Source organism: Elephantulus edwardii, unplaced genomic scaffold, assembly GCF_000299155.1.
Source record: "Elephantulus edwardii isolate Elephantulus edwardi_28Jun2011 unplaced genomic scaffold, EleEdw1.0 scaffold00009, whole genome shotgun sequence".
Classification (NCBI taxonomy): Eukaryota; Metazoa; Chordata; class Mammalia; order Macroscelidea; family Macroscelididae; genus Elephantulus; species Elephantulus edwardii.
In genome coordinates, this window is record NW_006399759.1 from 30,241,774 (window position 1) to 30,256,382 (window position 14,609).

At 42.7% G+C, this 14,609-nt stretch overlaps 2 pseudogenes; both read right to left on the reverse strand.

The window, feature by feature from the left end:
* Window positions 1–2,537: 2,537 nt before the first annotated feature.
* On the reverse strand, window positions 2,538–5,955 carry LOC102850912 (annotated as a pseudogene).
* Window positions 5,956–6,332: 377 nt separating this feature from the next.
* LOC102851330 overlaps window positions 6,333–14,609 on the reverse strand; it is a 50,523-nt pseudogene continuing 42,246 nt past the window's right edge.

Below are 14,609 nucleotides of genomic sequence, written 5' to 3' on the forward strand. Positions count from 1 at the left end.
TGTGTGTGTGTGTGTGTGTGTGTGTGTGTGTGTGTACTGTCAAATTGGACATGAGTAGCTCAGGCCTTTCATTTATAGGGTTGCTATGAGTCATCTACGCCTCAACAGCACCAAACAACAACAACAACAGTACAGGAGGATATTGTCCCCCCTTCTCAGCAGAACATCTGGTAGATTTGAACTGCATACCTCTGGGATTTCAGTGCAGCTTCTTGCCACTAGGCCACCAGAGCTCTCCCATAATTCAATTTTAAATTACTGAATTCAAGGAAGTTATAAATGTTTTGGAGCCCTGTTGGTATGTTGTTGTTGTTAAGTGCTGTGGAGTCAAGCCAGAGTCACAGTGACCCTATTAACAAAAGAGGGCATTATGCTGAATGAAATATCTCAGTCACAAAAGGACAAATATTGCATAGGGTCATTATTGTAAAACAGGACTGACACTGGGGTGGAGGGAAAACAGAAGAAAGAGAGGAATGATGTATATGACATTGCAACAGATGAGGGAAATAACCATTTAAAAGGGATACATTATTAGGTATTATTGTCGTGACAGGAGTCCAGAATGAAGGTTGCACAGTGCAGTGGACTTGGGAGAGGGATTGCATAGCAATGAAAGAGTCTTTCTTTTACTTATCAAGGAGAACAGTGAATTGGGGGGAGGGGGTGGGCAGGGAGAAAAGTGCAACAATGAATGGCTGGAAACCCTAAGTCTCTAAACTTTCATTAAAATTATATTAAAAAAAGAATATGGGAGAAAAAAGATCTCAAAAGATCTGAATCTTGTTTTATAACTATCATCATTTCTCTAATGTTCATAGAGTATCCAAAGACATGTTGTTTAGGAAGTGGATGTTAATTCTGCTTTCAAGTCTGTCTTAACCTAGGAGCTCCACCAAACATTATCCAATATGAGAAACCACTATGGCATTTGACAAACCAGTGGCACAGCATTCAGCATCAGAGCAAACTAACAGACCAGCGCTGTACCACCTAGAAGAATGTTCTTCCAAAACACATTTAGCATTTAAACAAGAGGCTTCTCACAACTGATTGTTAGCTAAACCAGTAAATCCAATCTGCTCACACACAATTTTGAATTAAATAAAAACCAGTTTACACCCAACTTTCAACTAAAATAAGAGAACCTACCCTCCAGAATCCAACTGCTTAGCCTATAGAATTGTGCTAACACAAAAGGTGACAGTCTCTGGCTGTTTGAATGCACTATCTTATGTAATTTACAATCTCTTAAAACCTGATGGAGGACCAGCTATGACATGGTTTCATCTTGATGGCAATGAGTTTCAAGTTTTATTATCACAGGCACCATCCTGAGGCAGAGGAAGGAGAAAGAAATATGAAAGTAGATTCACATATTTGGAAAACAGCAAGTTTTAAACAAAACATTTTACCCTGTAAGTATCCATATGTCACTAAGATTTAAGCAAGGGATACTATAAAAAAGTTTTATGTCAAGAACATGCTGATAGTCAAATAGAAGATATATTTAAAAGGAAAAACACTGCAAACAATTATATAAAGTTCATATCTTACATTTTGAAAATACTTATAGGTATTGATAGATCTACCAGGCGGAGATAAGGAATATCTTTTAACAATCTTTAAAAATTTTTAGTTTGTTAAGCCTTTGAACTAGAATATATGTAAATGCGTCTTTAGTTTTATACAAGCATGTTTCTTTTGATTGTGCTTAATAGACATTTTTTTTTTTTTTTCTCACGTGGATTGACACTTTCATTGGTGTTACTCGAGGGAAGAGGTTAATGGTTACAGGGCTGGGCAGAGCCAAGCAAATCTGGCCTCAAGACACAAAGAAGTCAACATATTCTCATTGTAGCCCCCACCCATTCTCTCAGGCGGTTAATAGATAGAATTAATTCCATTTAAAATATATGCATGTCTCTGCTTAAAAATAACATTTAACTTGAAAAACATGGGGTTTTGCTATTGGGATCTGCAAATCCCACTGCCTTTCACCCCAAAGGCCTGCCATCAGTGAGGCAGGTGGGGCAGGGGCCAATCTGGGCATTGCTGTGGCCACCACAGGCCATCCCACCAAGCCCTGGGCTCTTATTTGCCATCTTGTACTTGAAGGGAGATGCCTGGCAGAACTGGGGACTAAGGCTGTGCAGGCACGCAGCCACCTCCAGCCTATCTGAGTGTAGCTGGGGTCACATGGCAGGAGGCAAGCAGCCTGTGATCTAGGGGGTCAGGTAGGGCCCCCAGGAGCCTTGCCTCACACCACAGCTGGGAAGGAATCTCTTCTCAGGACTGTGGGGATTGCACAGGACAGCTGGTGCCATGCTTGCTGACATGTTGCCGAGCCCTCACCAGTCAGGTCTGGCAAATCCCTGCCCCTGTGGCCAGGCTGCCCCATCAGTGTTCCAGGCCACCAGCTTGGGTCCTGCTGGGGAGGGACTCCAGCCCTGGTTAGTCTGCCATCTGTCTTAGGTGGCAGAGATCTTTCCAAACAGGGACCAAATCTGTAGACACAAATTTGATGGTGGGTCAGCTCAGTCCAGCATGGCATCCGGCTTGTCGGCCAGTTCATCGAACCTAGTGCTGATGTCATCCAGGATGTGCCTGGTGGAAAGCCACCCGGGGTGGGGGTGGGGGGGACTGTCTGCTTGCTCCACAGTGCTGATGCTCTTCTCCACAGCCTTCAGCACGACGGCCAGGGATGAGCTGGTCTGCTCCAGCCTCCGTTGGGCCTGGCCTGGGCCTGTTGCCCCAGTGCTCTCTGGCCTTGGAGGAGGTACTAGACAGGGGCCGAGCCAGGGAACAAGCTTCGGACCAGAGGATGCCAGCTGGGTGAAGGCCACAGACACAGGCTTAGGTGATGTTCCTCCTCCAGCCACTTTGAAGAGGGCTGCAGGGACATCTGGGGGCTCTGTCTCCCCATTCTGGCAGCTGCCCACTACGCTCTCCAGAACTGGTCCAGGGCAAGAGGGCACACGGGGGACCACAGTAGCAGGGCTAGGAGATTGGGAGAATGGAGCTCCTGGGGCTGCATAGCTGCTGGGGTTTGGGTGGAGGTGGGTGATGCTGAGGTGGAGTTGGCCACCAAGAAAGCCACAGCACCGTCTGCAGCGGCTCTCTCTCCCTGCACTTGGACCTCCGCTTAATAGTGTCTGACTCTTAGGTTGAAATCGAGGCTAGGGGGCATGGGTGTCTCCCGGACTGAGGGTCCAGCTGGCTTCGGCCACTGTTTGATGGTCAGGTTTCCCTCCTCTGCAAATGACAGCCCTTCCCCTGAGCTGCTCCGAGATGAGGGTATCCCCTCAAGCCCCTGATCCTCCTCCTCCATGTCGGACACTGGGTCTGCTGAGGCTGCTGAGCTGGAGGGCTCCACTGGGCCTGCTGGTTCACTCAGAGTTAGTCTTCCTGGCCCCCTCCCCCTCTCCTTGGGTCTGCGAGTTTGGTCCGTAGAGATGGTCCAGGATGGAGCCAGAGGCAGAGCTGAGGCACTTGGCGGGTGAGGCTGGGTGTCCTTTGCAGTGTGCTTGGAGGGCAAAGAATTGGCTGTGAGGAGCTCCCCCCATAGTTGGAGTGGAACTGGGGCAGGTCCAGGCAAGGGCATGCAGCCTGGTGGCCGGGTGAGGGTGGCATAGCTGCCCAAGGCACTGCCCGCTGGTCCCTGGGCCTGCCCCCTCTGTCTCCGCTTCAGCTGGCTCAGGCCGGCTGAGGCTGTGGGACAGGCGCTTGGGCTGGGGTGGGACTAAGGGGGGATGGCAGATGAGGAAAAGGCCTGGGGTGCCACCGGAGGTGGCCCTGGAGCTGCACTGGAGGGCAAAACCTGGGGATACATAAAGACATATGGGGGTGGCCCTTGGCCAGCAAATGGGGTATAGAGATTAGGGGTCCACTCTGTGCCTTCAGGAAGGTTCCTTTCTTGTGAGGTACTGGGGTTTCTACCACCATGCTGGGGGCCCAGAAGAGTGCACCCCGATGCTCTCCTAGTTGGGGGAGCAGGTTGGTGGCACGGGCAATAGTTCAGGTCTGCCCCCGACCATGGTAGCCTGCAGCTCCTAACTTAGCTTGCTGCCCTGGAGGGTGAGGAGGCGAGGGCCAGCAGCGGCTGGACCATCTCTATTTTCTAGCCCCTTTAATAGCCATCAGCCTCTCGTCCCTGGGCCAGCCGGCACCTGCTTCACCCCCAGCATGAGCTTCTTCTGATGCCTGAGCTTGTTAACACAGACCTCCAGCAGCTGCTCCCAGGTAAACTAGGCCACTAGCACAATGGAGTCATAGCCACTGTTCACCAGCTGCTTGTGGTACTGGGGCAGCCCCAGTGCACACAGCCACTACAGCAAGTCCATCGGGATGTAGTTGGCAGCCACTCGGCTATGCTGAGCTGGGCAATCTTAGAGGCAGTCTTCTTTCTGTGTCCATGCTTTGTCACCCCAATGACTATCAAGTTCTTGGGCGTTATGAGGCTGATGGTGGGCATGTTGTAGCCAGCCTGCAGGAAGTGGGCTTGGTAACCCTCCAGCTGGACCTCACTCAACCAGCTGTGGATGGCCTGGGCATCCTTCCCTCTCGGAGCTGTTTTCACATCCTGGGTGAAGGTCTGCTCTGTGGCACATTAGGTGGACAGATGGTGGTGGTTTAGGCTGTCGGCCAAGGGCAGGGTGTGTAGTCTTGGCAGCACGTGGTTCTCCCAGCTGAGGGCAGTTGTTGGGCATTCTCAATAAGGTGGCCAGCGCTGTGGCCGTTGGTGCCCTCAGAGCTCTGCCCGCTGCTAGCACTGCAGATGCTGCCCTCACTGCCCATGCTGTTCCCATCACTTGCTGGGCTATCTGGGCTGAGGCCCACTCAAGGAAGCTGGCCACAGGAGAGAGGGTACAGCGGGTTGTCAGCAGAGGGCTGCAGGGTCCTGGAGAAGCTAGGGTGCATGGTGGAAGTAGCCTACATAGTCATGGATGTGACCCTTCCAGCAACTGTCAGGATGCTGCTCCAGCCTCGTCATCGTGTCCCCAGCCTGGATGTTGAGGGCAGTGAGATCATGTAGGTTCCATAAATCCTTAAGCGCATGTGCTTTCAGGATCCCAGAGGCCTCCCACAGGAGGTGTTTGATCTCCCAGCTGGCCTGGGAGGTGGTGAACTGGTTCTCGATGTCCAGACCATATGGTTCTATGTGTTCCAGATGCTGACATCCACCCTGGCCCTCAGGAGCAGTCAGGACCCTGGTACAGCACTGCTTCATGGACAGCTGGGCTGGTCTTGGTCCGCCGGTTGGTCTTAATCCCAGCCCTCAGGAGCTGTCTGATGATTTCTTGGTGGCCATTTTTGGCAGCCAAGTGCGGAGGCGTGGTATAGTTTGGGTCACACGGATCCTTGGCCTCACTCTCCAGCAGTGCTACACGTAAGTAGCTGTTGAGTAGCGGCTGGGTCACCTTCAACAGCCAAAACTCACAGGTCAGGTCCAGGGGTGACTTTTTGGCCTTGTTGACCAGGCACAGGTTAGACTGGTGCTGCAGGAGCAACTCCGACACTTTGTCGAGTCCATACTGAGCGCCTAGGTGCAGCAGGATCTGTCCATCTGGTGAGGCTGCGTTGATGGCTGCAGAGGCCCGGAGCAGCAGTCTCACAGGCTCCAGCCGGCCCTGCCAGGCTGTATAGTGCAAGCAGGCTCATGCCATTGCTGTCCTTGATATCCACAGTGGCCTGAGCCTCCAGTAGCAAGGCTATGAGTTCCAGGCTGCCGTCTAAAGCGGCACGGTGAAGCACATAGAATCTGGGCAGGGACCGGAGACATGCAGCAAACATTCTTCAAAGAACAAGCCCATCAGTATCTTGATAGTTGACACTGAACCTCTTGGTGAAACCAAGGAGTTTAGTCTCAGCAGCATTGACCGTAGCTCCTAACTTCTGCACACCAGTCACAACCCCATTCTTGAGGGCAAGGATCAAGTCCTGTTCAGAACCCATCATGAACCCTGGGCATGGCTCCGGGCTCAGGTTTGAGGTAACAGAGATTGTGCAAGCTGAGGAATCAGGACACCATGTAACCCTGGTCCCTGAAGGACCAGAGGCCCAGGGCGGCCGTAGCTGGTGCCACAGGCAGTGGGCTCCTTGTCAGGCAGGGCTGATGCACACTCAAGCTGTTTTCTCAAAGTGCTGTAAGCACCACCACAAGCTGGAAAGCTGATCTTGGAGGGGTTAGAGACTGTGTGGAAATCTGGATGAATATAAGCTTGCTAAAGGCCGTGGGACAGGCTGGGACTGGGCTTGAAACATCAGTGCTCACCCAGAGAACAGCTAGCATTGCCTTGGGCGTCAAGCTGGTAAAAAAAAGCCATAGCCTCTCACTTCCTTTCAGGGGGTCCACCTGGCCCCACGCCGTCCCCTGCACTAGGACAGGGGCTCCCACTATCCCTTGACCCCTTTTTCCTCTTCCCCTCCTTTTCCAAGGCCAGCTGGGCATCTCCCACCCCTCCACTCTCCTCCCGTTGGATCAGGAGCACAGACCTTCTCAGCTGCACAGTCAGGCCATCAATCCCATAGACAATTTTTAAACTCAATGTGACATCGCTGCATTGAACAAGTACATCTCTGTCATTTTTCAGACAGTCATGTGCTCACTTTGTCTGTGCCACATTTTGGTAATTCTCATAGTACCTCAATTTTTTTCATGATGCCATTGTACACTTAACAGATTACAGTGTAATGTAAACAAAGTTTTTGTGAAATGGGATAAAAACAATTCATGTGACTTGCTTTATTGCAGAGTTTTGCAACTAAACTCAATCACTAAGTTGTATCTGTATCATGTTTTACACTTTGGTTCAAAACTCAAGGAATATAAAACTTTGGAAAGAACATATAACTTAGAGTTTTGAAATGAAGTACACACATATACAAAAAATAAATCTGAGAAGCCTTATTTGAATGTAGATTAAGACCTTAGTTTTCATTGCTCTCAGAACCAAGAAACATTGTAATCTGGGCTGGTGCAGACCTTGAAGGAGGCAAGATACAGCAAAACTTTAAGAACTAATTATAATGTAACAGTTTACAATAGAAAAATGTCTTCTGTAATCTTCTATTTCTTTGAAAGTAAAGGTACCATTTATCTCTTAAATTATTTACTGGCTTAACATGAAATTTCTATATATTTTAAAAATATCTGTTTAAACATATGCTACTTTTGGATATTTTTATGTGATACACAGGAAGGAAAGTCAATATATGGAGAAAATGACTGAAGATAGATAGTCTAAAATATTTTCTCCCTAAGAAATTGAAGTCTTACCATTTTTAATCAGTTCCTCTCATGTTATCTAATTATCCTCACCACATTTTGTTTTGCCTTTTACTCTGTACCTCATCTATACCAACACTTGACCAAAATTAACACAATCCCTGCCTTCCAGAATGCTACAGAGTGTGTGCTAGGAAAGGAAAGTGGGTGAGTACAGATAAATGCTATTGTGGAGTAAGTAGGGAAAGGCGAAGACCATTCATAAGGGAAGATTCTCAAAATGGAAAACATCACAATTTTCTCTAAGAGATATTTTATTCATTTGCAATAGCATTTCCCTTTGTGAAGATACCCTTAGAGTCAGTATTCCTCTTATTCTGGTTGATCTTTTGAGAGCTACAAAACAGGCAAAGGAAGAGTGGACACTCATTTAAATATGAAACGAATGAAGGTTTGTCACTTCAGGATCACAAAGCTCCAGCTGCTGCAGACTTTCGGAATTAATTGCAGTCAACTACAAAGGCATGCGGTTTGAATCCAGTAGCTGATCTGAGGAAGTAAGATGGTCAATATAACCTCAGTAATAGACTTCATTCCCAGATCTGACCATGTAAGACAGGGGTAGAATCTTAAGTAATGAGTTCTGGCCCAGATATTGATAGAATTGTTAAGTGATTCACAGGGTTGTAGGAGATACAGGATAACACTCACCACAGCTACACTTTTGGCTTATTTACCTTTCTACTCAACCTTACATCTAAGAAGTCACCTCATATACCTTCCCTGCTCATTTCAACAGTTTCTTGTTAAAATCTACAATGAAGATCTCAAAATACACTTCTGTTTATATCTCCTGTATCAACTAGAAACTCTTTAAATTTTACAGAGGATATTTTTAGTCCAAATAATTTAAAATTGTTGATACAAATTCACACTTCTTTTAGAGCCATCTGATCCAAACATTGACAATCACTGGCTCTGAAATGAAGACAGATTTTGAGTGTGGTAACACCTCCAAAGTTAGCAAGAGGAAAGGGAACTGTATCCAGGAGGATTTTTTCACATGACTATGTGGTTTGGCAACATTTCCTCTTTTGTTCAAAGAAATGTTCCTTTTTAATTCATACCACTTTATAAAGTAATCATTCTTAAAAATTATGATCATATTTGCTTTTGACAAAAATGCTTACTCATACTTTCCTATTTTTAGTTGTAGGAGAGATTTAGTTTCATGATTCATTTGTAATAGTATAAGACTCAAAGTGAAAAAAAAAAATCCTCATTGCTATTGAATTGGAATACGCATATTGGACCCTCCAGCAAGTTTTCAGAAGCTGTAAATTGCACAGAACTTGTTTACCCATCTTTCTCTCATCAAGTTGGTGCTGGATTTGAGTTGTCAAGGAGATGCCCCGTTTGGGTTAGCAATGTAACTCCCACCTAACTAGTCACCAGAGTACCTGCCCTCCCAAAAGACACATAGCATTTTTAAATCTCACTGAACAATTTCTGTATTACTATCTGAATTCTGAAGGCTTTGTTTTCTATTTGTCCATAGAAGCATCCAAAACCAAACCCATTGCCAAACCCATGGAATATTTAAACTCAGTGACCCTTCACTAGATTTGAGACCATACATTTTTTACAGAAGGTATAAACTGCTTGTATTTCTTTCTTAGAGTAGTTGATGAATTTTAAAAATTCAACATTTCATTTAACAGTTTTAGCAGTTAGCAGTTAGCAGTTTGTAACATGTTACAAACTATTTTCTACAAGGAGAAATACTATTCTCTCTCTACAAAAATAATATTTTCCTTATAACCTGTGAGAATTAGAAGTATTTTTCTGAATTAGGTTATTGAGATCCAAAAAGATTTAAGAAATCTTTAAAGTCATACTATTTAGGACCACAAAATTTTGATACACAGATAATCTTCCTTTCTATACCCCACAACTTTAGAAAGTCTATTAAAAAACATCAACCTAATTAACCTAATTTGGGAATCTTACATCCTTAGATGTTTCATCATCCATAACCAGACATGACTGCAAGGAGTAGACAATCACTTAAATTTGTCACCAATATTTGAAGTACAAGATCACTCATTACGAATACGTTTTAGCAAAACTTTTAAATATGGGCTAGGAAGAAAGTCCTGGGACATATGAAAAATTAGTGAAAATCTTATTAAGAATAATATTTTATACAACCTGCTTGAGTTGTACAGATCATCAAGAGGTCTCAGTTTCTAAAGATATCTTTGATGAGAAGAGGACCAGCATGGAAGAGGGATACTCCAGCTAACTCATATTAGGATAATAGTCTCAGCTATGAACTACAACAATCTTACCACAAGGATAACACAAGAGGAAGCCATGTTTTTTCTGTGATAATTAAAACTGCTGTAAACCAAAGTCTACCAGACAGCAGTTATCTAATGGAAGACTTGTAAATTGATGTTTTGAGAGGTTTTCATTAAGATAATTTTCCAAAAATACTTGGAACTGATCATCATCAACTGGTAAGAATGAAAGGTCAGTACTGTCATTTGTCATTTCTGAAGAAACACTCCCACCACCACCCCATATACATATTTATTAAGCTTAACTTGATTCTTGAAGCTCTCAAAAATAATAATTTTTCATCATGAATTTAAGGTCTTTAAAAAAGTAAGTTTTTTAAAGATTATAGCATCCATAAGTAAATAATGAATGTAGGACATGAAGCTTACAGATTTCCTCACTAAGCAAAATTTTCTGTTCCGTGCATTTATAGTGTGTTATGTATACAATATAGGATGATTTGGTGGTGTAGTGTGTATGAAGTTTTTGTTGTTAACTAAAAGGTGTCACCTCTGTGATAAATTTAATCCACCAGCTGCTTTGTGTGATTAAGATTGAAAGCCTCCACATCATTCACAGCCTGCAAAAATCCCCTGGAGGATCAGTGATGAGACAATTCCTAGTCAGTAATATGAGCTAAGTTTTTGTTTTGTTTTGTGTATGTGTGTGTCTCTGTGTTTGTGTGTGCATGTATACACAAATATATAAACCTATTAGTTGCTGTTATGTACTTGTTATATGTCAGAGAGTTGGACAATGACTACGGAAGATAGAGGAGAATTGATGCCTTTGAGCTGTGATGCTGGAGAAGAGTATTGAATGTACCCTGGACTGCTAAGAAAACAAGCAGATTTAACCTAGAGAGGGTTAAACCGGGATGCTCCTTGGAGGCAAGGATTCTGGGGCTTCGTCTGACATATTTTGGACATGTTGTAAGGAGAGACAGGTCCTTGGAGAGGGACATCATGCTTGGGAGGGTGGAGGGACAAGGCAGGAGGGAAAGGCCCTCTATGAGGTAGATTGATTATGCGGCTGGGGTAATTGGGATGGGTGCGTAGGAGGCAGGGTGACTGGCACAGGATAGAGCAGAGTTTAGGGCTGTTGTACATAGGGTTGCTATGAGTCACAAGCGCCTCAAAGGCACATGACAAAAACCACCACCATGGATTTCCAAGAAAACAAGAACAAACAGGTCTGTCCTGGAGATCATACTTTGGGCATCCCTTTGTAGTAGGACATCATGCCTGGAATGGTGGAGGGTCAGTGCAAGAGAAAAGACTCTGGATGAGATGGTTTGGTACTTTAACTGGGGTAACAGAGGTGGATGTGTTGAAGACAGTGAGATTGGTTTAGAATAGGGCAGAGTTCAGTGCTATTCCTCCCCATCCCCCCAGGTCACAGGTGTCCAGCTCAGTTGTTCAGAGCTATTGTATATAGAGTTCCTGAGTCACAGTCCATCAATGGCACATAGCAAAAACATTATATGAAAGGGAGCTCTGATGGTCTAGTGATTAGAAGCTGTGCTGCCATCCAGAAGGCCAATCTACCAGCTATAACAGGGGAGAAAGATGGGCAATCTCCTCCCCTGTGATTAACAGACTCTAAAAACCTGCTGGAGGGTCAGCTATGGGTCACTTTCATCTCAATGGTATAAAACAACAACGAGCTACATAGATCTTTGATGCTAGCCAGAAAAAGTACAAATCGACCCAAATTCAATTAAGAACATACTATCTTAAATAAAGAAAGCACATAAAATCTTACACAAATGCTTCACTTACTTTTCTTATTTGTATTTATAACTTTACTATCTCAGACTCACACTAACTACACATGAAGTTTGTGAAATTGTACTTTTATTCATGTTTCACATAGTACTTAGTGCATTATGTTTTTGTCACGGAATCCACTACAATCCATAGCAACCCAGTGAACAGCAGACAAGTACCCTGACCCTGAGCTTTCCTCAACTCTTATATATATACTTGATTTCATTGCTACTGTGTCAATCCATTTGTTGAAAGACTTCACCTTTTATGCCGACACTCCAACCTCCTATATGATTTACTGCCTCTGAAAACCCTCTGGAACTCAGCTATGAGCAGTCAGGCTCAATGACACAATAGCAGCCCCTCCTGTCAATATGTCCGAAGTATGTGAGGTGAAGTTTTGCCATCCTTGCCTCGAAGGAACACTCTAGTTGTATTGTCCAAAATAGATTTGTTTGTTCTTTTGTCAGTGTATGGAATATCCAGTACATTTCTCCAAAACCACAACCCAAATGCATTGATTATTCTATTATCTTTCTCAATTGTCCAACTTTCAGATACATAACCAATAATTAAAAGGCCATGGATTATAGCCTTTGCTAAAAATACCAGGTAACCTATTCCTTGGCCAGCACTCAGACTTTGTAGAAAATAAATACTTTAACAAATGTTTCAGGTATATTAGAAATACCATAACTAAAGGATCCACAGAAATCTCATAACAGAATTTTAAATCAAAGAAAACTTACAAAAGAATGCTACTTACATGATTATTTGTTAAGAGATTTGTTTGGATTGTGGAGAGGTAATGAATGGGAGGGTTTTGGTTTTTTGTGGGTTTTTTTTTTCCAGGCAAAATATTGGTCAAAGAATGATAAATTAGTTTACCTGGAAACAAATGCAAGAGAATAAGCTAAAACAAAGATAGCTATCAGATCTTACGTATTTTCAGTGTGTTATTAGGAGGGGCTAGTGTTTTCTGAAAAATCATCTTGTTTGAAAAAATGGAACATAAGCAAGAGATAAGAAGCCCTTCAAAGAGATGGATGTCATAGGATCAGTTAAAGTTTCATTCTATTATAGGACTCACTATGGATTGGCAATGACTCAGAGTTATCAACAGTTTTCTGGTTAATTGCAGGGTGAGTAGGTGGGTTAAGTATCATGACTACACTGACTCAGATGTATTTTTGCTTTGAAAGCACCAAGAATAGCTACATATTAAAATCTTATGAATATTGATAGGTTTCTATGGCTTTATAAATATTTTATTGTAGTATTTTGATTTATTGTAGTATTTTCAGTTGCTATATTTTAAAATTTAAAAGTCAACTCAATAGCCACATAACACCATAGAAAATGCAGTGGTTCTACAGTAACAGATATTGACCATATATAAAGAGAAAAATGAAGAGTCAGACAGATTAGTTAGAATCTAAAACCTTGGAAAATATTAAGCAAAATCTTGAAACACATTCTCTCATGTAGTAGAGGGATCATAGGAGTATGTTAATTTTACTTTGATAAAGAACATTAGGCAACATTTCTTTAAAAATGAAAAGAAACCCGGATATTGATTTGATTTCTTGGAGCTCTTAAGTACAAGGATGCAATTATGATGGACATGGAAAACGTACTTATGGCAGAATGCACTTATGAGTTTCTCTATAAACACATGGTTTCTAAATAGATGTGTGCAGTTAAATGTGTTATTTTTTACCACGTGCAATTATGTATTTCTGCTTGTCCTAAAATTCCATATTCAGAGGCACAGAGATCTTAAAACACAAATGCAAGGTCCAAAGCCATCCAAAACATATCACGTAACCTGAACTCTTCGAGGGTAACTGAAAATATATTTTTTTTTTTTTACATTTGCACCGTGGGTTTTATTGAGAAGGTAGTTGCAATAGTGTTGACCTGGTTTGCATGCATGCGGTCCGCTGAGATGACTTTATATTTTAAGATTGACCATATAGAGCTGGGTCTATTTCTGGATTCTTAATTCTGTTCCATTAGTCTATGTGCCTGTCATTGTACCAGTACCATGTTGTTTTGGTTACTACTGCTGTGTAGTAGGTTTTGAGGTCAGGGAGTGCTATGTCTCCAACCTCATTTTTGTATCTAAGAAATGGTTTGCTTATTCGAGTTCTCTTGTCTCTCCAAATAAATTTGATCTCCTTGAAAAATGAATTTGGTATCTGGGTTGGGATTGCATTAAACATGTAGATTGCTTTTGGTAGGATTGTCATTTTCACCATATTGAGTCTTCCTATCCATGAACAGGGCACATTTTTCCATTTCTTTAGGTCTTTTACTGTGTCTTGCAGAAATGCTCTGCAGTTTTCTTTGTATAGGTCTTCTGTATCTCTAGTTAGGTTCACTCTCAAGTATCTCAAGTTGTGGTTGGCTCTTGTAAATCATATTGCTTTATTTCCTTCTGAGTTCTCTTTGTTGCTGTAGAGGAATCTTACTGATATTTGGATATTGATCTTATATCCTGCCACTACTAAACTGGCCTATTAACTCTAACAGTTTTGTTTTGTTGTTGTTGTTGAGCCTTTGGGGCTTTTTATGTACACTATCATATTACCTGCATATAGACACAAACTGAGATTTGTACACCAGTTTTCACAGCAGCATTATTCACCATCGCAAGAACATGGAAACAGCTCAAAAATCCAACCACAAATGAATGGATTGACGAATTATGGTACATTCACACAATGAAATAGTATGCAGTACACAGGAGCAATTACTTTGTAAATCATTACCTAACTTGGGAGGGAGGCTAGAAGCAGAGGGATGTGGATGTGCAGGGGAAAAGGGTGATTAATCATTCGGTTGTACAATTTGAGGGATGAAGGGGCGAAGGAAATGGAAAGAATTTGTTCAAATTTGTATTCGAGTTTTGTAAATAAACCACTAGAGAAAAATAAATTATATCAATAAATCAAGATACATTAACTAAACAAAAGAAGAAATAAATGAAGATATTATGCTGAAAAACTAAAACAAACCAATTTTTAGAGAAATAATAAACTAAAGCAAATTCCAAGTACTGTTGTGCTGATCACATGTGGGCTACCTATATTTCCAGTTAAACTTCACATTTGTCCTCTTTTATATTTTAGGTTAAAAATAGGTATCTGTAATTGTCTTAGCCATGTCAACAGTTCTGGAAATCTGAAACATAAAATTTATTTTTAAATATAGTAGTAAAGATTATAGTCATAACAAACACGAAATAAATTATTGCTTTATACTAG